Here is a 26,404-nt window from a genome sequence, read left to right as displayed (position 1 = left end):
GCTAACAGACTTGAAAAGGAGGTAAAGTCAATAAGAATTTTGTTTGAACATCTAAGAACAGAATTAATTCCATCAATTCTTTAAATATAATAATCTCATTTAGGTACTTACTGACTTAAATCTGAGGCAGCAATTCAATGGGAAGGAATTAAGAACAAAGAACTCTAAGAACCTAGGTCTATTCTAGGTCTAATACTAAACTGAACCACCATTTTCTGCATACTGGATAAATCTTTGAAGGCATTCAAATCTATCCATAGGGCTGACAAAGAATAAATATATACGCAATGAAATATTTTTACTCATGACAATTTGCAAATGGAAATCTGCTGCTAAGTAGATGCCTTTGTAAAAAGTTGAGGATGGTGCTAGTATGCGGGCTAGCTTGTATGCAGTAAGCCCTAGAGATCAGGAACATTCTGACAATCCAGACATGTGAGTTATTACTGGTACTTGGAGAATAAACGACGTTTATAAGCACTATAAAATGTTATGTCCTGGGTTACTGGTAGCCTTTAACAAAATGAGCCTTATTTTCAAGATTTATTAACTAGATCCATTCTGGCTAGTTGCTTGCTTCAGACTGAGAAAAGTTTCAGTAATGTCTAGTTCCAGCTTGATTTTTATGTGTCTTTAAGTGTCTTAAAAACAAGTAAAGTGTTTACTTGAGGGTTTGTTGGTTATTTGTTCTATAATTCTAGTCAAGACCTTTTGAAAGAATCATTTTAAATGCTGATATCTTTTGCTTTTGCCATCGCCTTGATTTCCAAATATATACAAGCCATCCTTAGAAACAAAAAATAAAAATACAGAATAAAAATTTTGGGGAAAATTAATCAATATATCAGCAGAGCTTGGCAGTATATGCAATGTTCAATAGCTAAGAATGGAAGGAGGTTCATTTTCTCCTCTCTTCTTAGTGGATATGCTTGCTTAGTACATTTAGAGACCATTCAGTTTCAGCTAGTTGCTGTTGTGATTGTATATGTGCTTTTCTGATTCTGCTTACTCTACTTTTTTGTCCGTTTATATGATTGGTTCTTCTTATGCTTATCTAAATTTTTTATATTTGTCATTTTTTGGAACACAGTAGAATTCCACTGCATTCACCTATCACATTTTATGGATCCATTACTCAGCAGATGAGCATCTACTTTTTTCCCCCAGGTCTTTCCTACTGCAAGAAGTAAGGTTGTAAATATTTGGTGTATATGTGCATTTCTTTTTATATTTGACCTCCTTGGAGTATATGCTTGGTAGTGGGATCTTTGAATCAAAGAGTATGGACGTTTTAGTCACTTTCTTAGCATGATTCTAAATTGCTTTTCAAAATAGTTGAATCAATTCATAGCTCCACTAATAGTGCATTAGTGGGTCTGTTTGAAAAATATTTTTTATTCAAATCTTAAGTGAATTTTCCCCCCTCATGGGGAAATAAAAATGAGAAAGTTTCTCCACTAAGAAGAAAAGCAAAGGAACTAAAAATACTACAATCATAATGGAGTCATGGAATTTTAGACTTAGAAACTTAAGATCATTTAGAATAATGGAAGGAAAATTTCCATTCCCCTATCCCTGTAGTTCTTATTTCCCATTATATGCAATAAAAATTCTCAACATTCATTTCTAACACTTTGAATTCCAACTTCTCTCCCTCCCTCCCCCCTCCCCAGCCCTACTGAGAAGGGAAGCAATTCAATACAGACTAAATGTGTTGTTTTGCAAAAGACTTCCATAGCAATCATGTTGTGTAATACTAATTATATTGCCTTCTGACCTACCCTATCCCCCCTTATTTTTCCCCCCTACAATTGACCATGTCCCTTCTTGAAAGTGTTTATTTCTAGTGACTCCTTTCTCCCATTTGTCCTCTCTTCTAACATTCCCCTCACTTCACTTGTTGCCTTCTCTCCTACTTTCCTGTGGTGTATATAAATTTTCATATCAACTATACTGAGCATGTTATTCCCTCCTTCAGCCACATGTGAGGAAAGTAGCATTATCTTTCCCCCTCTCCCCTTCTCCATTGAATAAAATTTTTCTTCTCTCTTTTATGAGTTATAGCCTGCCCCATTCCATTAATCCCTTTCTCTTCCCGGAATTTTCCTCCTTCATCCCTTAATTTTTATTTTATTTTATTTTATTTTTTATTTTATTTTTTTGTGTGTGTGGATATCATCTCTTCTGTACTCTCTATCTATGTGTGTGTGTGTGTGTGTGTGTGTGTGTGTGTGTATGTACAATCTCTCCAACTACCCAAATACTGAGAAAAGATTCAAGAGTTAAAAATATTTTCTTTCCCTGTAGTAATGTAAACAGTTCAGCTTTAGGGAGTCTTTTATGATTTTTCTTTTCTGTTTACCTTTTCATGCTTCTCTTGATTCTTGTCTTTGGAAGTCAAATTTTTAAATACAGATCTGGTCTTTTCCTCAACATGAAATCTTGAAATTTGGCTATATCACTGAATGACCTTTTTTTCCCTTGAAGTATTACATTCAGATTTGCCCATGAAGGAAAGTGAGTATTCTGAGAAGCATCTAAGTCTGTTAATATGGCACCTGGAAGTATTCAGTTACATAATGGAAGGAAAGGACAGGTGGTTAGGCCCTGTAGATAAATCTATTGATTCATGTGTGAGAGCTAATTAGGTAAACAAAAATGTTGTAAAAAAAAATCTTTGCTGAGATTTGGCCTATGCATCACGTGCTGTATGTCTGGGCACTAGCATATTTAAAATATGATTCAATTTGCAATGCAAAACTAACCAGTCAACCAAAACCAACATTCCCAAATGCATTCCAACCCCTACCACATCTCTTCAAGATTATTGCATAAAATGAGACACACCTAAATTTATAGAAAATCAGCTGGGCTCTCCATATGAAAACCTCACTATACAGTCATTTAAAAAGAAAATTAATTTGACATGACTGTATGATATTTACAGGTATACTCTGAAGGAGAGAAACCAAAATATCTTTTTAAAAATATAATTTGAAATCAGTATCTATCAGTTTCAAGGCTTATCAAGAAAATTGCTAACACTGACCACATTGAATAGATATATTCAAATCATAAAAGCACTGAAATGAACTCTCCCATGTAGGCAGGAGCTACATAAGTAAATACAGTGGGTACTAAAGGAAATATTAGGATAATTCTTAACCAAAGAAGATTTTGATTTGAAAAATATAATTAAATGTGGACAAAATATGTTTGGGTCTTTTGTCTATTTTAAGTTTTCCAAATGATCATTAATCACCTCAGTTTTTCACAGTTCCTGATTTTAGAGATATAAACTGCATCAATTTCATTCTAAGCAAGGGGGCCAGACTTCTGTTTACCAACACCATGTTTAATTTATTCGTGTACTTTGTCATTTGCGGATATCCAATTTTATTCTTTGTGAGGATAAAATTTCTTGATATGAGTGAATTTTCTAAGAATAAACGAATTCCTCCCTCATTAACTTTTTTATAAAGGATGTATGGGCATTAAAAAGGGGTTTAAGGTAAGGGACTAAGGGTATAGATTGAAATGGTTCATCTTCTTGACTAAAAGAAAAATAACCACAGTAACAAACAACAGAGCTTTAAAAGCAATTGAGTATTCTTCGGAAGAAGTTTAATTTCCCTAAAGCTTAACTAGGTTTTTTCATTTTCTTAGGAATAGCTACCTGTAAAACTGTTTTATAAACAGTTTGAATGATATTAACATATATGTCAGATGAATATGTCTACTACTTTGCAAGTGCTCTCTGTATTTTCACCTTATTTCCATTGAACCAAAATATTTAAACACATATGCTGGTATAACAAAACCCATAGACCTAGGGGACTAGAGTTCCCTCTCCCACTAAAGGGCTTTGTCTTTGGACTGTGTTTAACCCTCAGTTTCCTCATCTGTTTAATGGGGGAAGGGCAAGAGAATGGAGCAAGATGATCTTTAAGGTCCTATCTAGCATGACATTTATGAACTACATTTATGGTTTTATTCCTTCTCAGATTTCTCAAGCTAGCATTCTCTATTACAGCCAAAGTAGAGGAATTACTCTTCCTTGCCTGAAATTTATTCACTCCTTGTCAATGCTTCTCAGAATACTCACTTTCCTTCATGGGTTAATTCCAATGCCAGATTCTCTGGGGCTTTTTTATGAATCCCTGCATTAAACAGGTAGAAAGAACTGAGGAAAAGTTAAATTTCTTGTCCAGGGTCACACAAGTAGTAAATAGTAGAATCAGGACTAGTAACCAAAGTTCTAATTTGAAAAGTTCTAGAATCTCAACTTTGAATACAACCTTCTTCCTGTCCCCCATTAATGATATCTCTGAAATGGAAAGATTAACACAGTTACCCTATGTCTCCTAAGGGTGCTGGGAAAATCCCAGTTATTTTTGTCAAGTATTTGTACTCATGTCACAGTAACCAATTTCTTAGATCCAAAAGAAAAAAACAAGATGAATCTGAGAAACTAATCTATAAATACCAGATTTTCACTTCTGCTTTTACTAGCCATTTACTTTTCACATTAAAAAACAGAACAAAACAAAACAACAACTTCCTAGTGAAATGGAAATGGAGAAAGCCAAACTAATTTTTGAATGCAGAGAGATAGAGTTTAAAGGTCTAATTAAGGTGCAGATTAAGTGGTATACATAAAACCTTACTATTCCAGTGATCTGAGTTGGGATTTTAAGGAGGATTTGTTTTCATGTATGCAAACAAATGCAAACAAATGAAAGTCTTGGTGACAGTGCTTTTGCCAGATTGGTAAATTGCCTGAAATATGGACAATGACATTGCTTTAAATCTGGCAGGTTTTTTTCTTATAAACTATAACTAATATACTTATCTTTTAACTTTATGTCAAAAATATCATGGTGCAGCAGGCCTCAGGATACAGTTCCTCTATAGTCCGAATTAAGAGAGATCCCAATGGTCAAGATATTTCAATATCTTCATTCATGAATATGTTTTTCACTAGAACATTATATTTTGGAATCAGAATACCTGGATTAAAGTCCCGACCTGGAATAAATTACTGAATTAAGTTACCTTTCTTCACTTCAGGGTCTTCACCTGAACAATGGGAACAATGATGCTTGTGGACTGGATGGCATGATATCATTATAAGAGAACTAGATTTAACTAGAGATCCCTGAGTTCAAATCCTGTTTTTGATATTTTCTAGCAAGTAATCTAACCCTCTAAGCCTCAGCTTCCTCATCTGCAAAATATAAACTGTTGATAATAATACCTGTAGCAGTTTAGCTCATGGGCTTGTTGTGAGGGTACACATGAAATAACTTATGTGAACCACTATACAAATAACAACTTTTGCTGTCATGTGCCTCAGTGGTCTTCTTATTAGCACGATGACAGATACAAAGTGCCATATAGGCATAAGGTATTATTTCACTATTATATCACAGACTGTGAGTTGGTGAAAATTCTCTCCTACAATGTGGGTGACAGCCTGTCTTACAACTTAGTGGTCAAATTTTGGAAAATTGATTAATTCCTAGAGAGGTTAAATGGCCTCATAGCTAGTGTCAGAGGCATAATCAGTTCTTTTTGACTCCAATTCCAGTACTCTACCTCTATCCTCTCTTCTGCTCCCAAAGCCAAGAAAGGGGAACATGATCTTAGAGGCTAATATAAAAACAAATAACATTCCATTTCTTATTTTGCAAGAATGCAACGTCTATCTTCATTTCTTTCAATCTGTGATAAGCATCTCTTTTTCTTTCCAGTCAACTCTATCATGCAGTCTCTCTATCTCTGTATTGCCATGATTGGAAATCTAAGGAAAGAGCAAGCTAGATTAAGGTTCTTAGGCTCCAGAGTCCTAGTTTTCTGGAAAACAGATATTTTCCATTTTGCTTTGTGTTATGTATCTCCAGTTCTGAATTGCATAAAGTAATCCTCATGGAGAGATCCCAATGGTTAGATATCCTAAGAGTAAATAGAGGAGAAAGGAAACGAGGGCATCTGGCAGGGGAAACGTGTGGATCTTTGTTAGGGAGAAAATGGTATTACATTAAAAACAAGCTTGGAAGATACCTGCAAACAGCATTCTACAAATCTCTTTTCACTTCTTTAGAACCTGTAAGATTTCAGTAGTAGTGTCACATCACCAGATAACAGTGTAAGAAATAGATTGCATCATACCATGCAAAATACTAAATGAATAGCATTGCATTTACAGCAAGTAAAAGTGATGAGATCTGGTACAGTTTGGGCTCATTATCATGCCCTTTGTTCTGATGCCAACCCCGTGGTTGGCTGGCAGACAGGTTGCCCTGTTATTACTTTTTTTTTTTACAAAAAGAAATTAAATTACATTTGCTACAGTCAAACCATAGATACCATAGTTTATAATTTCCTTGTAGCCAGATCCTTACCTCACTTTCTGTATCTTCACTGCCACTTGGTCTCTGTCTCTGTTTCTCTCTCTGCCTGTATCTCTTTCTGTCTCCATATCTCCCAGTCTCTCTCTTAGAAGAAAAAGAAAGGAGTAACAGACTCATGTAAAAATCATGGGATTTCTTGTATGAATTTAGTTGAGGGCTACAGGAGATAGGTAGACTCTCGTGTAGTCTTAAGGCATGCTTCTTTCATGTTCAAAAATCTCAAGGAAGTTGATGGCTAGAATAGACCAACTTTCCACACACTTCTGCATTCCCTCTCACCATGGAAGTGTCACATCCTAGCCACCTCATATATGTAAGTGACTATTTACTGAATTAAAATCTTTGATGCTTGTAGGTATTTTCTCCCCTAACAAGATATTTTGCAGCTTTTTTCATAGTGCCCTTCATGTGGCATTTAAAATAACTTCACACTTTGTGGTCACCAAACTGTTCCATTCAGAATGCCATAATATTCCAATGCTAGTTTTTTTCCTCCGAAGACTCTTTTTCAAAACTATTCCTACACAGTGCACTTTGTCAGGTTGTACAGGTCCCTACGATATTTAGAGGACAGTGCCCATTAAGGATCTATTATTCAAAAAATTCCATCTTGCCCAGAATTTCTCTCTCCTTTTTTCTTTATCTTTTTCTTTTCCTTTCTTCTTTCTTTTTTAAAGCACTGCAGCACTTGCATTTAAGACTATGACATCTTCACACCAATAATTCTTATAGGTATAATGCCAAGTAAAGTTACCCTTTTCAGCTCAAATCATGGCCATAGGATAAAACTAAATTGAGGTTAAAGAAACAATATAAAAGTAAATCAGAGCGGACATTTATAGGAAGGAAATAATATTTTTATTGAATGGCTTACAGGACTATTCAGGACTACAGGGTAGGACTATTCAGGAATGGGAAAATGCCACACTGAAGGAAATGGACAAATAATAGGCAGCTCGGTTTGAAGGACCAAATACTTGGTATTCATAAATTTTCTCAAGATCATAAAATCTTTTCACAGAAAAGAGAGGCCATTATTTCTTTACTTGCTAAGCCTAAGTCTGGGTTCTGTATAGACTGAGGGAAAAGCAGAATAAGCAATTACATGGTGAATTTGAGTAGTGAAGACAATCTATTATGATAATTCTTGTGAAGAGTATTTTTGTGTCATTTCTTTGATATTAACTCTCCTTATATTTGCCTCAACTTTAGATAATCTGAACAGATCACGCTTATTTACCTTTTCTTATACTCTGATAAAGCCTATAAACTCCTCAAAATAATGGATGTTTTATAAATCTTAATAAAAAGGAACGATAAATTTCAGTTAAACATAAGTGATAATAGAGAACTAATTCTGTCCCCACTCCCCCTCTACTCTAGTTCATGGACTTCTTAGAGGGTTATGGATCTTGGGTTAAGAAACCTTGCTTTAGGTCCTATTTGTATAAAGCCAAACAATCAATGGACTAATGAGACCATTCAATCCAGTCATCTTAATGTTTGCCATAAGTTTCTTCAGGGGAAATACAGCTCCATTGATGGGAAAATGAGACATCAGCAAAATGACATTGCTGACTGGGCTGAGCTAAGTACCAGTCCAGCTGTTGCCATTTTGTTTTGAGACAGCACATCCTTACACAGTTAAAGTGAAGCATTGTCATGATTAGCAGTAACATTGAAAAGTTTTTGGTGTGAAAAAGCTTTCTGTGACTTGGATCTGGCTGACCTCATCAATCAAATTAACTTGGCAATTCATTGGTGTCAGTTCCCCTTGTGTAGATATAACTAGGAACAAAAAAAAAAAATTCTACTTTTTCCCAGTGGAAATATTTAAAGAAAGCAAACACATAAAACCCAGAGGAAAAGAAAGTGCCATGGTTTAGTTAATTATGGATTAAATTCAAACAAAATAGTCTCATAGAAAAGTTATTTTGGGGGGGGGGATAGGAAATGGGGATTGAGAGATGTAATTTCAATGTTGTAGGAAACTCCTAGTATAGAGACTCTTACCCATGCTGATCAACAACTAGCAGAGTCTTTTTGAATTTTCTGAGAGCACAGAGAGATTAAATGACTTGTCCATGGTCATACAGTTGGTATGTGTCAGAGGCAGAATTTGTAGTGAAGTTTTCCTGACTATAAGGATTTATTTACTATGGAATGTTGCTTCTCATAACTAATGAATTTATGATTATTCCTCCATTACCTTTGGGGCTGGGGATGTAATCTTTTACTTATAGTCTAAGAGGCTCAGGAAAGCAAATGACTTTCCATGGGTTCAGCCAGTAAATTCCAGAGGTATGGAATGAACATCTTTAGAGTATACAACTTGCCTTTCATACATTTCCCTTCTTCCCTGGTCCTATATGCCACATAAAAGACCTTGAATTTCATTTCACCCATTTTGGTTTTTCCTAGCAGTGAAGATACTGCAGCCTTCATTTTGGAAATGGAAAAACACAAATCTTTTTTTCACCTATGATTTTTCAATTTAAATGTGCATGGGAAAACATATCTCCTTGCACGTATCTCAGCAACAAGATTTTCTACTTGCAAATGGAATTTTTAAAAATTGCTAATTTGATACATAGGTAGAATGCCCATGCCTAACAAACATGTCTCTTTTCCCACTGTTTTGAGAAGACTTTCAGGAGAAATCTGAAAGGTCTGGAGCTCTGCTTGGGAGGACACCTAATTAGTGGGACTGAGGGTTTGGGTGATGTTCAGGTTATCAACAAAAGATTCAGGTTATTCTGACAACAGTTTCACTGCTTTCCAGATAAAAATCTCTAAAATAGGGAAAATGAACTCTATGCATCACTACTTTACTGGGTAGTGAAGTCAAAGATTAAGGGAAACTAATGAGCTGATCTAGCAAAGGAATACCTCATTGGTGGTGATGTGGCAACCCTATACTCTTGGTCATTAGCAAGTTGGTTAGAATATGCTACTGTACTTGCTAGTAAGCAGCCAATTGCTTTTGAAAAATGTCCTTCAGGTACCCTTTTGAACACAGTGAGGGAGATCCCTAATGTTCCACAAAAGTCAGCATAGTGAGAAAAGGGTGAGGCATTGAGACTTGCTTTATGCAGTAGCAAAAGTGGAGAGGAAAATGTTGTTGCATAATCCATGTAACATTATTGCAACGAATGAATAAATGAATACATATGCTACTTTGAATCTTTATATATTTAATAACAAGAGTCTTAAAAATTGTGATGTAATCTCATTTTGAAACAAGCAATCTACCATATATTACATAGACCACCATATTATTTTCCGGTCATTGTTTTGTATCATTATGCATTCATTTTCAGTGGTACTGGGCAAAATATCATCAAACAGCATGTGTTAGATACTCAGCTAAATAGTTGTGGCCTGTGTTCTCTAGAACCTTAAAAATAAAATGGGTGAGGTCAATGTTATTTTCCATGAACAAGATGAACAAGAACCTATGCCAGTAAAGCTTGAGTGATATTAAAAAAAAAAAACCAAAAAACAACTTAGCACCATTTCCATATATCCATGAATAGCAAGGCAGGGAAATTGATTTTAGAAACTGTGGGGAAGGGAGATGAGAATGTATTTGCTTTTTGCCAGTTAGTTAGAAAGAAGAGATGAGATTTTAGAAGCATAGCTGGTTCTTTAGTTGAGGTTCTAAGCTCTGATTAAGAAGTGAGTGAGGTTTCATGAGCCTCCACTCACAAAGGGATAAAAATTAGTATGTTCAAGGAGTAGATAATCATGCATGCTATCTAATTTTTCAAAATGTCAAGAGACCTGAGTGATAATCCTAAGATATTTAAAAGCTATTTGGCTATGGATAAATCAGCACCTTTCAGTACTTTTTATCACTTCAGTTTCCTCCCCTATAAAATGGAAATAATACCTCACAAGAGTGTTACAAGGAGAGCATTTGACAAATGTTAAACATCCATATAAGCACGAGTTGTTTTTGTTATTATTATTTTTCCACATTGCCATCATTGTCATTGTTGTTGTCATTTTCATCACTGACAACATAAAATAGACCAGGGAGAAAGAAATTAGCTATTTCATTATTTCTGACTTTGCATTATACAGTTAATTTATGGAATTATTATTATATTGGCTCTCTTCAATCTCCTTCAATTATTAACAAGTGTGGGGAAACCACTGCATATGATTTTTCTGTATTAAAGACCAAGGAATCACAGATTTTGAACTGGAAGAGATCTTAAGGCCTTTTACTTCAAATTCCTCATGTTCTAGGTAAAGTGCCTGAGGTCAGAAAAATGGAATATCTTGTGTGGGTCATAGAGTTGAGTTTCAAATTCAGGTCTTCTTTGCAAATCCAGAACATTTTTTCATTCTTCTACCCTGTCTCCCATGCTTCCAATCAGTTCCTATATCAAATCACAAATATGGATTATAGTCATGACAGTCTCCTGGAATGCTTACATGTTGTCTATGTACTTAGCACCAACAAAATGTGACCCAGTGGAATTATGTATCTTCCATGTGACTGAATGCCCTAGTTAGCTAAGTAATAATGTGACTTCTATCCATTGCTCCTGGTTGTGACTTCTGGGCCAAACTGAACCATCAGTTTGCATGACTTGATAGAACCCAGAGATAATTTTGCTGCCTTTGCTAAAAGGATCATATACCTTTATCCTCACACTGTGGCTTAATTGTATCTACAGTGCAGGTTTCTTGGAGAGAAAAATTGTGCTTCATTTATTTTTTCCCCAATTCTTGACATGGTGTGATGGTTTAGTAAAGGAAAAACTCTGGATTACTAGTCAAAGTTTTGGATGCCAGTTTATCATGTCAACAGAGTACTGAGTTTGTCTTAGATTAGCTGTTTGCTAGTTGTGTGATCTTGGATGACTTATCAAACATCTCTGTAAAACGAGTTTATGAATCCTAACTAGGCCAAATGAGATAAAGTATGTGAAAGTGTTTTTTAAATTGTAAAGCCTTCTACAAATTGTAAGAGATCACAAAGGAATGCTTACGTACAGTTGGTATTTAATAAGTGTTTGTCAAATTAAATAACATTTCATGGCCATTATTAAGCCCAAAGCTTAACCTCCACCCTTTTTCTTTTCCTAAATAGAGAAGGCATGACACAAACATATGCCCACACTTTCTGGTCTCTAAATTTCAAATCCTCAGTATCCTTAATCTTCAATGACACTCTATTTTGGTCCTGTTACCATCATTGCTTGGCACATATTTTTTCATTCACTCATTCATTCACCAGTATCTTAAATTTTTGCCTTCTCTTTGAGCTCATGACTTTTTTTCTCATGCGTCTTCCCCCTATAACATGGCTTCTGTCGGGTTTTTCTATCAGCAGGAACTGCTTTTGAAATTTAAATTCAAAATTGGGAACTTTGTCTCTTGCTCAAAAACCTCAGCAAGCTCAACCACCCCTCTACCATCCCTATAATCCTGCACAGTTTTCATTTAATTTCTTGAAATATAGCTCTGGAAAACAGGCCTTAAAAAAGCCCATTGTCTTTTAAATGAAGTTATTTGACAAAACCTTCAAACCCAAATCATTCAGGCTTTCATTGAATGGATAACTATCGGCTAAGCCCAAGCCACTTTTTGGGGTCATTATTTAGGTTTTTATGGCTTGGAATGAGTGTAAATAGCAATTTTTTTCTGTTCTGGCCAGAAACTCTGATGGTCTTCCCCTCTCAGACTGACAGCTTTGGGGGTATATTGGGTCATTTTTGTCTCAAATCTTACCTATCCTTTAGTCATTGAATGGAAGTGGTCTCAGACAAACTGAGACCTGGGAGAAACTTTAATTTAGAAAGGCTAAGGCCACCCACTGCATTCTGGGCCATCTTCTAGACTCTGATGACTCTGAAGGAGATGGTGAGGCTGATGACTTTGCACAGGTCTGCTTTACTCAAACCTTTTATCATGAGGAAGTCAAGACATCACTCTCATGATGTCATTGGTCCTCTTTGAGAATGGATGAACTACAACAACTTTTTTCTGGTAGGCACATAGGTTCTTCATGAGCATTATATGGCCCAGGTCCTAGATTCTATTGCCTGCAAATGTTGGAGTCTAAACCTCTAGGAATACAGGTATAATGCTTGTGCTTCTTGGCTGCTTTGGTTTTTCTAAAAAGGTTATACTAAAAATTCCTTCTATTGGCAAGGAAGTAGAGTCCTGCTAACATGTGTTAGTCTGTCCTTTGACTCCTACATGGAAAATAGATTCTCTCCTTTCCCATCTCAGGATAGAAAGGGCCCAAATGTGACACTGGATGAAATGATACTGGCAAATGTGTTTCAGTGAAAAGTCCCTGAGGGAGAAGGTGTGATACAGTGGAAAGGACGCTGGACTGTTTGTCAAAAGTCTTGGAGTCCATGTCCTAGCTGTGCGACCTGGGGTAAGTCACTTATCTCTTTGGACCTCAGTTTCCTCAACAACAAAAATAGGGATTTGGATCAGATAACTTCTCAATGTCTTTCTGGTTCTAATAGTCTATGATGTTATAAATCTATAAGTCAAGTAAACAAACATTTCTTAAGTGCTTAATATGTGTCAGGAACCATGCAAAGCTCTAGGAATACAAGAACAGTAAAAATGAAAGACAATCCCTGTCTTTTATTAGCTCATAGTCTAACAAGGGAAGACCTAAAATTGTAGCTCTGAATAACTACTAGCCCATAAAAGACAATTCCTGTCTTTTATTAGCTCATAGTCTAATAAGGGAAGACCTAAAATTGTAGCTCTGAATAACTACTAGCCCCATAATAGTCTGGAACTAGTCTTTCAAAGATATGTCTTTACTTATGCTCCTCAAGAATAAGAAGACAAATATGCACTAGTACAGGAATTTTTAACCTTTTTTGTGCCTTGGATCCCTTTAGCAATCTGGTAAATCCTAGAGATACGTAACAATGATTTTAAATGTATAACATAAAATATATAGGATTGTTTACAAAGGAAAGTCAATTCTGTTGAGATACAGTTATCAAAGTATTAAGTAAAAACAAGTTCGTGGACCCTGGGTTAAAACCCCTGCTCTACCATAATGTAAATAAAAATCAGGCATATCTGATTTTGTAGCTCCCAATATCAGTGGTAGTTCACATGACAAGAAAAGACAGAAGGGTATACCAAAAAAAAAAGCATTGTTTCTGGAGTTAGGGGACCTGTGTTAAAATAATCTAACACTTACTACTAGCGTGCCATTGAGGAAAGGTGACTTAAACTCCCTGAACCTCAGTTTGCTTATTAGTAGAATAATAAAGGGATGGCTTATGAGGTCCTTTCCAGCTCTAAATTTTATGATACTATGAACTTTTAAGTCCCTGTTATTTGTGATCTTGTACTCATAATTTCCTTGTCCTAGGATCACAGAGGGTGGTGAACCTTCCTTAGTTCCTCTGTACCACTGAGAAAAGGTGACATTACTTTCTAGAATGATCAGACTCTGACACCCCCAGATCTAGTAGGTATGAGTCTGTAGGTATGACTGAAGGATAACATGTTAACAGATCTAGTCTCCTATCTTAGACTGAGGTGATATTTTTCATCTCTTCCCCTAAAAGCCATGCTTTGTAACTAAAGCTACTACCTAGCCATGAATTGTAATTCCTGCTATTGTTGTGGAATATTCTTCCTAAAAATTTCATTTACCAAGATTTGGCTTTTTTGACCAGGCCAACAAAAGCAAACACAGAGAGGATTATGAATTATTACTGAATTATATTGATTCTTTGAAATGTTGACTAAGATTTAAAAGGAAACAGAAAAACCAGACATTTGCAGAGGACTCTGCCTTATGGTATCAGAGCAACAGGTTTACAGACCTTTCCTGAAAAGATATGTAGTTAACATAAAAATAACTCCTATTCTAAAAGCACTCTCTTTCCCCCTTCTCTTTCTTTCTTTATTTCTTCCTCTTTTCATCTCCATGCATAAAGCTAACTCTCTCTCTCTCTCTCTCTCTCTCTCTCTCTCTCTCTCTCTCTCTCTCTCTCTCTCTTTCTCTCTCTTTCCTCTCTGTCTGTCTCTCTCACTAGAGAATGAGGAATTTTATAGGCTTGGCGCATATTGAAGAAGAGCTAAGAATTACTACTGAAGAAATATTTACCTAACCACAGAGATCCAAATAAAATATCACAAGTTGTTGAAAACCTAGCAGGGAAGCCACATGGTCATGTACTGTGAGTAAGACTGAAATTATGGAGCCTTCATTTTAATTCCTGCCTTGCCACTTATTTAGAGTACTGAATTAATTTTGGTCACCTCCAAAAAAGAAGACTAGGCAGAATAGAAATGATTATTGGAATTGAGGAAGTTATAGAAATAAATGTTAAAGCACAATGAAAAAAAGAAAACTCTAAAGGATAACTTCAGTGCTGTTTTTATTATGCCAAGGGGCAGAGGAGGAATACCACTTGTTACCCAGGTTACAGAATACTGAAATAGAAGAAGAGGTCTTTTCACTAAAACAGGAGAGATTTTCACTGGCCCTGAGGAAGAGCATCTAAAATCATGGGAAAACAATAGAACAAGCTATAAAGGGGGACTTTATCTTTGAAACAGTAGTCAACTTTCTACCCTAGATGCTTTAGACTCACTTGCCTAAACACAGAGGACTGGACTGGATGAATACTCAAAGTCTCTTCTAGTTCCATGATTCTATATTTTCTGTCTGTGAGTCCAGCCTTTCTTTTTCAATCATCAGTATTTATTGACTGCCAACTGTAAGCTCAGTATCATACCAGATGTTGTGGTAGTTACAGAAATCTGAAATGATTCCTGATTCAAAGAATTTATTATCTTCTTGGGAAGAAAAGGCTAATGCACATGAGTATTTCAATGGGACCATGATAACTGACAACAGAGACAAGGCAGAGTTGGTCAGTTGTTATTTTATTTGTTTTCTCTGAAAAGGACAACACTGGAAACAACAGCACAGAAATGATTATAAAGTTGATATGAAAGATTAGGAAATAACAATTAGCTAATCTGGATGAATTCCACCCACTAGATAAAGATGAGCTACAACCTTGAGTCCTGACAAAACAAGCAAACAAAAAGCCAAATCCAAAGTTGACAGGTGTGATTACTGAACTACCATTAGTGCAATTTGAAACATCATGAGGATAGGTAAAGCAATTGTCCTTCCAATTTCCAAAAAAGGAAAGAGAACAGTCTTCAATCTAAAGTCCAGTGAGTATGACTGATTCTAGGGACAATTCTACAGTAGATAATTAAAAAGGTAGTTATTTAACATCTAGAAAGGGAAGTAGTCATTACAAAGAGTAAGCATGGCTTCATCAAGAATCTCTAATTCTAGTCTGGAGACATGGCTGCCACAGTGGCAATGGTGTTGTTAGAAATTTGCTCTCCATGGTTGCTCAGGGTGATACAGAGGGTGCCAGCTGCTTCTCTCTGCTGGAGCTCCAACAAGACCAGAGTCATGGTCACCCCACCAGCAGTGGAGAAATGGCCCCAGGCTCCAGGAATCCCCTAGCAAGAAGACCCACAAAAGGAAGATGTCAGCCTTTATGAGAAGAACCCAGACTCCCATGGTTTTGATGAAGACCCTGTCATAGACCTCTGGAATATGAGAGTTGTGTTCTTCTTTGGTGTCTCTGTTGCCGTTGTCCTAGGCTCTACCTTTCTGGCCTATCTCCCTGACTATAAGATGAAGGAGTGGGCCCAGAGGGAGACAGAACCACAGGTGAAGCTAAGGGTCTTCCCCTTATGAATTCCAACTATTTTGGCCCCAGCAAGATTATTTTGTCTGATGGTGAGGATCAGTAAATCCCAGCTATGAATAAAGTGATTCTAATTCTGTTGGTTTAAAAAAAAAAAAAGAATCTCTAATTTTAGGCTTTAATTCTAGAATTTCTCTTTGTGAAAGGATTACTAAACAAATGAATGAGGGGAAAAGTGTGATTATATCTTAATAAGATTTTAGCTAAGGTTTTTATTAAATATATCATATTATTCTTTGTGGAGAAGGTGGAGTGCTATGATTTAGACAATAATTTATCCACATAGATTAAGAGATTGTTGTATGCCCTGATTCAAGGAGTGGTCCTGATGGTAATGTCAACCTGGAAGGAGTTTTGCAATGGAGTACCCACAGGGATTTCTGCTTCACAGTTTGCTGTTTAATATTTTTATCAATGACTTCCTGAAGTTTCCTGGCTATGGCTTCTTTAATAATCCCTACCCCACAGGAAACTCAGACTACATTCTTAGATTCCCCTGGCTCTGGCAAATAGGGCAGCCTTTGGCCTGATAAATAAAGTAAGGAAGCAGGCTGCCATGACCCTTGCTTTATTTTCTCTTTCATGCCCTTCCCTACCTACAACCTCCCTTTGCAAGTGCTATGTTATGTGTTGTTTTCTCCCATTAAAGTATAAACTTCTAGAAGTTCATATATGCTTTTGCTTTTATATACTTTTGCTTTTATATTATCTATCTACCTATCTATTTATCTTTCTATATCTTTTAGCATAAGTGGTAGAACTGTAAAATTTCCAGTGATGTAAAACTAGGGGGGATGGCTAATACAGCAGATGACAGTCAGGATCCATAAGGATCTTGACAGGATAGAACACTGGACTGTCTCTAATTAGATGAAGTTCAGTAAAGATAATGGCAAAGTATAATACTTGGTTAACAAAAATGAATTTCCCAAGTATAAGATGGGGGAGGTATGAATAGACAGCAAATCTTCTGAAAAATATCTTGGGGCATGAGTTAACTGCAAACTCAATATGAGGCAGCCAAAAAAAAAATAATGTGATCTTCGTTGTTGTTGTTGAGTCATTCCAGTCATGCCTTAGTCTCCATGACCTGATTTGGGGTTAGGCTACACAAAGAGAAGTGATGGTCAGACTTCATTGGTATATTGTCTTCAGTTCTGAGTATTGTGATGGAAAAGCACTTTAATAGACTGGAAAGTGTTCAGAAGAGGGCAACCAGAATGGTAAAGGATCTTTAGTCCACATCGTATAATGATCAGTTGAAAGAAATGGATCAGGTTAGTCTGAAGAATAGAACACACACAGGTCTGAGCAGAGTTGATGCTTGGGGAATGTAGTGGGAGAAGGGACTAGACTGTTTGTTAGGTCCTGCAGGGCAGAATGAGGAGCTATGGAGGGAGTGGCAAGATAACCAAAAAGCTTCCTAATAATTAGAGCTATCCAAATGTGGGGTAGTGGGCTTCTCTTCCATAGAGATCTTTGAACAGAGGATGGACAACCACTTGTCAGGTATGCTATCTTGGGAATTCTTCCTGTGCATAGGTTGCACTATATGACTGGAGAATTTCCTTCCAATTCTCAAATTCTGTGATTCTCTGAGAAATAGGAATGCTAAATGTTGCAGTACAGGCTATTTAAGATCAAAGATTTAGAGCTATAAGGAAACTCTGAAGCCATCTAAATCAATTCTCCCATTTTATGGAGAAAGAAATTGAGACCCAGTGAGGTATAAGTGACTTACCCAAAGTCACATATATCATAAGCATCAGAAGTGGAATTTAAACCACGGTCCTCTGACTAGAGGTTCAGTGCTTTTTCATCCTACCAAGTCTCATAACTCAGAGAAGGGATAGATACAATGAAGGCTGAAGTAGCCAAGAAAGACTTTACTAATCAGGTAGTACCTTAAGGTTAACCTTGAACAATAGGAACATTTAGATAGAGAAGAATGAAGGATGTTCTTATTTGTTTCTTATTGTAGTCCAAGATCACATTAACTTTTTTGGTGGTCACATCACATTGCCAGAAGGAAAAATATAAAAATGCATAGAGATGGGGTTAGGCATGTTGTGTTAAGTGATGATTATTTTTCCTTTTTTAGATTGAATTGGGTGGCATCAAGGCTAGCCTAGCAATTAGGCTATTAAAGTAAATCATTTGTGACCTGATGTGATTGTGATATTTGCTGGTAATTGGAACAGAGAAGAAGGGATGGATATGAGGGACACATAATAAAAATTACCATAACTTGCAGGAAAGGTGGGAGGCGACGAAGCCCCTTAAGACAGTCCCATATCAGATAGATGGATAGATATACAGACAGATAGATATGGATAAAATATTGCACATATTCGTATATAAACATGCCCTTTAGTAGCTTGTTGGACAAATGAATGAATGAATGAACAAAATCTAGTCTTATCCCTTCCTGCTTTTCTTTTCTTTCTTCTTACAACTTGGAAAAAAGGATGATAGTAACTAAATTTAATTAGGAAATTTAAAAATACTTTATGATAATTGCTTGGTCTGTGATGCTGCATATTTTGATTCATCCCCTACATTGCCTGTAATAGGTTATTTACAAAATTGTTACTAAGGTGCTATTAACATTTTGTATTTATATAGACTTTTTCTTTGAAGGATAATAAAATACTTTATAGCTAACATCTCATGAATCTTTGCAAGAAAGGAAAAATTATCTCTAATTTACAATGGGGAGACACCAAGATATAAATCAAGGTCAATGGGAAAGGTGTGAAAAGATAACAAGTCTCTAAAATCTATGTCCTCCTAATACAACTTAAGGAAAAACTAAGTCCTATACAACAATGTAAATACGTCTTATTTCCGCTCAGACGTAAAACTCCTTTAAGTCCTAAGCTGTCTTATTTCATAGCACTTGCATAGTATTTTATATACCACATTAATATTACTCATATATATATATATATGTATGTATGTATATCTTGTCAAGAATATAAGGACCACATATGCCGTATAAGTTGGTGCTGGCACTGCTGGGCTCTGGGTAGCAGTAGGAATGAGAGAGGGCTTCAGTTAGCAAGAAGCTTACAAGTAAGTTGGGAATCTACTACATATGCATACCTAAAAAGATATAATAGTTCAAAGTAACACAGCCTAAAATGACTTGTATTTACAAAGAGTTTTTATTTATTGGGAGTTAGAAGACATGGTTCAAGTATCAAGTGTACCACCAAATAGCTATGTTTTTTAGGAAACGTACTTTACCATTCTGAGTCTGTTTCCTCGTTTATTAAATGAAAGGATTGGACTAAACAAATTCTAAGTTTCCTTCCAGTTCTGATGCTATGATTTTGTTGGATGAATCAATCACCATGACCCAAAATAGTCTAGGTAGGGAACCTGTGGTCTTTAGGCAACATGTGGCATTCTAGGTCCTCAAGGGTGGCCCTTTGACTGAATCCAAAATTCACAGAACAAATTGCTGTAATAAAAGGATTTGTTCTGTAAAACCTGGAGTCAGTTAAAATGCCACACTCAAGGACCCAGAAGGCCATATGTGACCTTGAGGACACAGGTTCTTCACCACTGAATTCTAAGTTGTATAAAACAGCGCTATCATCTTGTGAACTGATTTGACCTGAACTATAAAGCTGAAGATCAAGATATGGTGACATGACATTTGGGCAAACCAGTTCTTGCTCACACATCTGTGTACCTTCAAGCTACATAAGTCTTGAAACAAATTTTAGGAAATAAACTGATGTTGATATTGTTCAGTCATTTTTTCACTTATGTCTTACACTTCATGACCCAATTTGGGGTTTTCTTGGCCAAGATATTGGAGTGGTTTGCCAATTCTTTCTTCAGCTCATTTAATAGATGAGGAAACTCTGGCAAAGAGGATTAAGTGGTTTGCCTAGGGTCACACAACCAGTAAGTATCTGAGGCTGGATTTGAACTCAGGAAGAGAAATCTTCCTGATTCCAGGCCAGAGTTTTCGTCTGCTATGCCATCTAGCTGCCCCACCTATAAACTATGAAGTAGGCCAATAGAAACATGTTAACCCTCCCCTGCTCTCTGTAGCTCCATGGGAAAATCTTGTTTCAACTTGAAAATGAATTTCCTTCTCCCAAATTCCGGAGGGTACCAGGTGGGGGTCCATCATGCAGAAGCAAAATCCAGGATCCTTCAAGAGGTTTAGGCTGTGAATCCTGGGCTCTTTTCCCCTTTCCCCCTCCTCTCTGTGTACATAGGCATACAGAGTAAGAAATGTGGGCAGAGGTTGCCAAATTAGAATTCTTCTATGGGAGAATCTTAGAATTCTTTTCTTTGAGCTAATGTTTGGAGATACATGACCATTTTCCCCCAGCTAAGAAACCAAGGTGATTGACAGTGGTAAAGAGCAGTGAGCCTTCAAAGTGATCAGGTCATGCAAAATGCTGTGTCAGATACTGTGAAATCAGATATCCTGTACTCTTTTAAAGAGTTTATAGTCTAATAGGGAGAACTAGTGTTGATGGGAAGGAAATGTTCTGTTTGAGTTTGATTCTCAACTCAGTAAATATTCCCCTCCCCCTTATGTCTATATCCTAGGCACTTTGAGGGTTTACTTCCTTCAACAAGCTTATATTCTAGTCAACTGTTGAATTAAATGTTGTTTAAAAAATATTCTTAATTCTCAATCTGTTTTTAAAAAGAGGTATTGAGATTTGTTTTTCAGTGAATGAGCATTTCTATGAAAGAGTAACCTTAAATTACTTTTTTATTTAGCTAGAACTTGCTCAATAGAATGGAAGATAAATCAGTTCATTTTGTTCTTGAGCAATTATCTTTTGTTGATATGAAGAAGGTCCAGAAAAAGGATCAAAGAAAATTGCATAAGGTCATTGACAATGTTCAAGCATTGAAATGAAAACTAATGTTAGATTTTTTTCCACCATGATATTGAAGCACATACCTTTGAACAAGAAAACAAAAATCTTGCAGGCTTTTAAATCATTAACTGTGGACATCTTTTTCTTTCTTTCTTTTTCTCTATTTTGATTTTATTTTATCAGCTTTGTGGTAGAAAAAAAAGACAGGCAGGTTTGAGAGTGGTCTTATAAAAAGCCCCGAACAATTGATTAATTTTGCTCTCTTTAATGTACTATATAGTTTAATTTAATATAAGTTCAAACACCTAAATGAAAAGAAGATCTATTGCCTTAAATATTTGTTTTCTTGGGATTCTATACTGGAATCACTGTTAAAGCCTTCAAATACCTTTACTGCTTTACCTTATCTCACTTCAGAACCTCATCTCTTGTTCCATACTGGCCAAGCAAGTCTTCTTTTTTTTGTATTCTACCTGTATTCTGTCTTCCTTTTTCCAATCTCAAAACTTCATTCTGGCTGTTTTTTATTCCTTAATGAAGTTGTTTGTCCCTCCCCCTCTTTCCTCTCTCTTCTTCCTTCCTTCCTTCCTTCCTTCCTTCCTTCCTTCCTTCCTTCCTTCCTTCCTTCCTTCTTTCCTTCCTTCCTTCCTTCCTTCCTTCCTTCCTTCCTTCCTTCCTTCCTTCCTTCCTTCCTTCCTTCCTCCCTTTCCAACCCCTCTTGATCTCTTTCAACATCCTGGGTTCTCACTCCTGGGTAGGTGGAGCTCATCACGTTGGTTCGAGACTTAGTGAGGATACTTAATCAACTTTAGCTCACTTGCAACTCAGAACTCTGAAGTTCAAATGATCCATCATCTTCAACCTCCCTAGTAGCAGAATTTACAGGCCTGTGACCTACTCTCTTTCCATAACCAAATCATAATACTTTATTACTACTTAGTCTTATTTTCATCCTACCTACTCCAAAGATTATTATTTAACTACTTAGGAAATGGCATGGTGTTGGGGTCCCCTAGACCATTTTTGGTGTCCCCTAAACCCTACCTAAGGCTCTTGTCTAGCAAGAGACCTTGATCTAGTCAGTAATGAATGAGACAGGAGACAGGATGGTGATTAACTCCGTTTATTCCAGCTAGCTCACACACTTTTGTGTTACATAAGCATAACTTTTGGTTACATAAGCATGCATTACAAGCCTATCACATAACTGATTTCCTTATATGGATAGCTTCTTCACTCTATACCTGGAACTGCCACATTGTCAACCAGGGCGAGACCCTTCCTCCTAATGCCATCTTGTTCCACCCCTACTGACAAGCCCATAGTTTACCTAGGCAGGCTCTCAGTGTGGTGTCCAGAGATGGGCAGGGGTTGGCTCTAACTCGTCCAATTACAACTCCCCCTTTTTGTTTTGATGATGTGATCTCCAAGGTCGTAATCGGAGAACATCCAAGGCTTCATTAAGGACACGGAAAAATAATCGAAAGATGAATGGCAAAAGTAAGAGTATCAAAATCAATACTATAGCTGCAGTTATAAGCACTCTAACAATATCATGAAAAATACTTGGAACTGATAAATGTTTAAAAATTCAATAATATTTTGAGCAGTTTTTTCTGGGATAAGATCCTGATCAGCAGCATTATAAATGTGTCGGGAAGTATCATGCAAGGCATTGATATCCAGAGTAACATTGGGATTACCAATCACTCCATTCAAATGATTACGAATCCATTCTCAATTGCAATGACTCTCATTGTACAAGGCATTGGTAACACATGCATGAGAATAACGATAATCACAAACCAATCTCTGTCTAAATTCCACAATATCCAATTCATCTCTGACTGCCACAGTGGCATCTCAGAGTTCTTTTATCATAGTATAAAATTCCTGATCAATTTGTCTTTGTTCTTGAAATCCCATGGACCTTGCTAATTCATTCAAGAAATTTGCTTGTGTAATTTCATTTTGAGCATTAGAAACTGACATAGCAATTGATATAGAAGGAGTAATTAATGTCATAAGTAAAGTAATACTTAAAATCACACAACTGAAACATCTTTTTATTCTCTGAAGTGATACAGCATTAGTCTGCTCCTCTATTTCATAAAATACATGATCTGTGCAAGATTGATACCACCCTTTTGTTATGATATGACTTTTTCCTATTCATCCAAATGTTGAATGCCAGGTTATGTATAGTATTGATGATTAAGGACAGTAGGGCAGGAGCACAGATACAAATACAAAATACTCGTGCAAGGCCTATGACCAACAGTCCAAGGTCTTGTAAAAGGTCACTTAAAAACCCAAATGCTCTACTTATCACATCTGCAATCTGTTGTGCAGCCTCTCATGGATCCAAGTCTCTATGACTTCTGACATCATCAATAATCTGAACAATTTGTTCCAAAATCATCCATATCCATAGTTACATTATTAACATTCTGTAATCCTCTTAAGTGATTGGCAATTTTGGTAAAATTATAACAGGTATCATTATAATTCACATTTAACAAACAAAAATAGGTAAAGCTATAATCACATTATAAGGTGAGTATCTCAACTTGTTCATTAATTTCTATTACATGCCATCGCAATTCATCAATGGCTTGATAAAAATCCTTATTAATTTTTTCTTGTACTTGAAATGCCCTTGTAATATTTCTAGACAATTGATCTAAATATTTGGATTGTTTAACTTCTGTTTGTACACTCATAATACCTTCTGTTGAAGCTACACTACTAGCAATAATGGCTACTAAAGCAATAATTCCAAAAATAATACAGGAAACACACCTTTTTTTTTTTTTAAGAGAAAGCAATTTTCTGTGAAGCAAATCAATAGTCTGATCTCCTGGAGCTTGATACCATTGAGTCTCCTTGGCTGGAAGGAGAGCGAATGGACTCCGTCTAATAACAAACACCTTTTGGCCTCCTACTTTTTCATTTATGCAAGCATTCACAGAGCAATTCAAACAAGTGACATTGAAAGTGTTGTCCCCTCGTGCTGTCACAGTCCCATTTTTGTCAGCCTTAACCAAGTTAAGGGAATTCAGTAAAAAGAGGAGCCCAATGAGAGTCTGTTTGGTATCTCCTTTAGCCTTTCCTCTTCTTTTGTGCTCCCAGCGGGTCTTTTTGTGCAGGCGCAGCTTCTGTATCCACTTGGACAGGCCTCATATCTCTTTCTCAGACCCACACGACTCCACCATTTGTGGAGACAAAAAGAAATCCTCTCCCTCTAGTTACCACGCTATCAGGTCCTCTCCATACCTCATTGACATCCTTCCACAACACCTGCTGTTGCTGGGGCACAATCTGCTTTTTACTAATAATTCTGATATCATTATGGCCAAAAAATGAAAAGAATGTTTGTGAAGGAGTAAGGCTGTCATAATCTAAGGTTAAGCTGTTCATTGTATATACGGCCTGTGCCAATTGTTCCTGAGGGGACCTACCAAGCATTCCCCCTTTTTGTTTTTGAAGGAACAGGTTGAGAGTTTTATTCTTCCTTTATACTATTGCCTGACCCATAGGGTTATATGGTATTCCTGAAATATGAATGATTTATAAAGAGAAATGCAATATTAGAACTGGGGCCCAAGTGCATCTCAAGCACCCCACCCTGTCCCCCTTTAAACAGATGGGACCCAACACATTTTTAGGATAAGGGATGAAGGTCTCAGCTTCTGAAACTGCTTCCTGCTGAGATTGGATGTAGAGCTGACCCTGCCTCACAGGGTCCCAACATTGGAGGGGTTGGGTCTTTGACCAATATGAGGAACTTGACGATTCAGAGGGTGGTAGGTGATGGTCTTGGACAAAGAAACCTAGAAGACACAAATCTGGCACAGAGATTAAACAAAAAAGAACCAAAAAGGAGTAAGAATAAAATAACTAGAAGTGAGGTGGGTGTGAGAATACTGTCAGACTTCCTCACACTCTCTTGACATACTTAGTAACTATCTAGGGATAGGAAGGGCTTGGATGATTCCCATTTGTCCCCAACCTCCATATCTGCTTTCTATATATTTTGATCAAGCTTGTATTTAGCTTTCCAAATCTCTAGAACTGATCATTTAGACTGCTTCATATTCCTTTATATTTCTACCATAGAGAAGATAGTGCATAAGTTATTACTGTTCACTAGCATAGCTGTATTGTCTTAAACAAAAGAGATTTCTAAGTTGAATCTCACAACTGAATAGATGAGCATTGTTGTTTTATTCACTTATTTATCTTTTTCTGATTATATTCACTCTGGAAGAAAAAACTTTAGAAATTAAGTTGTTAATAAGTTCACACATTAATTTTAACTTTTGCTTATTAAAACCACAAGATCTTTTCTGCTTTATAGATCATCACATATTAAGTAGCAATACATTATCTTGAAAATGAAAATTTTAATAGGCTTTAGCCTTATTTTGAAAAATATTTCTTCTAAAAATATTCCTTGTTCTTTTTTTGTAACAGTTGAAATTTTATCATAATGTTAAGAGAGTTACTAAATTTTTAAAAAGAAGATTAGGTGAAACCTTTTAAAATGATAGTTGTCTTTTCACTTTGAAGCAAAAATAAACCTTTTAAAATTAAAATTTATTAAAACTTAGTTGGTATAAAAATGTCCTAAGGAATATGAATTCCCAAAGTATTATAACAAACCAAATTCTTAGGTATTCCAGAATTCCTAGATATCACAAAACGCTTTAATAAAAGTGCATAATAGAATCTCACATTGGTAACAGTAAGAGACTGATTACAGAAAAAAAAAATTACTGCTTTTAAAATCCTTTAAACAATAGGGACATCTTAAGGTGAGTCTTAAGATATTTACACAAATTTCTGAACATGTTCCAATTTCAGATAAAAATAGTATTAAGTGTTCCAGTAAGACTACACAAAAGGGCTCACATGTTACACTGACTACTTGTAATTGATCATAGAAGTTTGCTATAGAAGGAAAAAATAGGGACATGTGATATAGCAAATATGATAGGATAAAACATCTTTGACTCTGTTTGAATTCAGATAGGAGTGAAATTTTCCAATCATGCAGTATCTGTATTATAGCCAGACTCAGGAATAGTCAGGTGGGAAACATTCCTTTATAAAAGGACACAATGGGGAAACTGACCAGGAGGATCCCATTCTAGATTGAGTCTAGAATTGTCCCCTTGGTGTTTCCTCTCCAGACACAAATTTCACCTGATAACAGTACAGGATGCAGGATCACAGTCCCTCTGAGTAACTTGTGGCATATTCTTTCAGATACTGATTTAATGCAGACAACTACACCCAAATTCAAACTTAAACAAAAATATTTATGGTCCCAAATGCTTTTACCTTAAACAGAAAATTTCACTAATCACAACTTAAA

The sequence above is a fragment of the Notamacropus eugenii genome, chromosome 5 (genome assembly GCF_028372415.1).
Source record: "Notamacropus eugenii isolate mMacEug1 chromosome 5, mMacEug1.pri_v2, whole genome shotgun sequence".
NCBI lineage: Eukaryota > Metazoa > Chordata > Mammalia > Diprotodontia > Macropodidae > Notamacropus > Notamacropus eugenii.
Note: the sequence above shows the minus strand (reverse complement) of the source record.